Genomic DNA, 900 nt, shown 5'->3' on the forward strand with positions numbered 1-900 from the left:
GATTCGGGCTCCTCGTCGTAGATGACCATGGTGCGGGGGCGGCAGCGGCTAGGGTTTGGCGAGCGGGTGCGGGTGCGGGAGAGTGGGGGCGTGGGGGCTAGGGTTGGAAAGGTGGGGAGTGGGGGCTGCGTGGGTGAGGGGGATGAGAGGGCTACGTGAGTGAGAGGGTGAGGGGATGAGGTCCGCCGTTGGATCCCAGAGCATCTGACGGTGTCGGATGCATGATCCGCGTGATATGCCTATAGACCAATCGGAACGCAACAAACAATTTAAAGACTTTATGACCTTTTAAATAGGTCACGAAAAAATCATTTTCCATTTTTTAGTGCTCAAAATGAGTTCTTTTTTGTAAAAGACCTACCAAATATTTGTTCACATGATATTCTTTATATTCTTTTTATTTGTTCAAAATGAGTTCTTTGTACTCTACAAAAGTTTACATCTTGGAATAGTAAATAGTATCGACAAAGGGATTTTTTATATTCTTTGCACAAAAAATCATTTTCCATTTTTCGAGTGCCCCAATTGAGGTTTTTTTGTGAAGGACCTACCAAATAATTATTGCAAAATTGGACCAAATCAATTTTATAAAATACTAGGACATATATAATGCACAATTGACAAAATGGTTGGGTGAAAAAAGTTTTGATCCACCTCTGGTGAAAAAGACAAATTGTCGTCGATTCATTTGGAAACGGGTCAAATTTGAACTGTAGCTGCCTCATAGTTTGCTCTTTATTTTTTCCAAAAATCATTTCTAGGTAAATAAGTATCTATTTAATCATAGAAACACCAAAAAAATTCCAAGATTCAACCACTAGCTAGGAACGATCAAGTCCGTCGTTTTGACCGCATTTTGAAACAGGCATAAAAAATTCAAAAAAATCAAAAAATTGGAAA

The sequence above is a fragment of the Triticum dicoccoides genome, chromosome 4A, assembly GCF_002162155.2.
Source record: "Triticum dicoccoides isolate Atlit2015 ecotype Zavitan chromosome 4A, WEW_v2.0, whole genome shotgun sequence".
Classification (NCBI taxonomy): Eukaryota; Viridiplantae; Streptophyta; class Magnoliopsida; order Poales; family Poaceae; genus Triticum; species Triticum dicoccoides.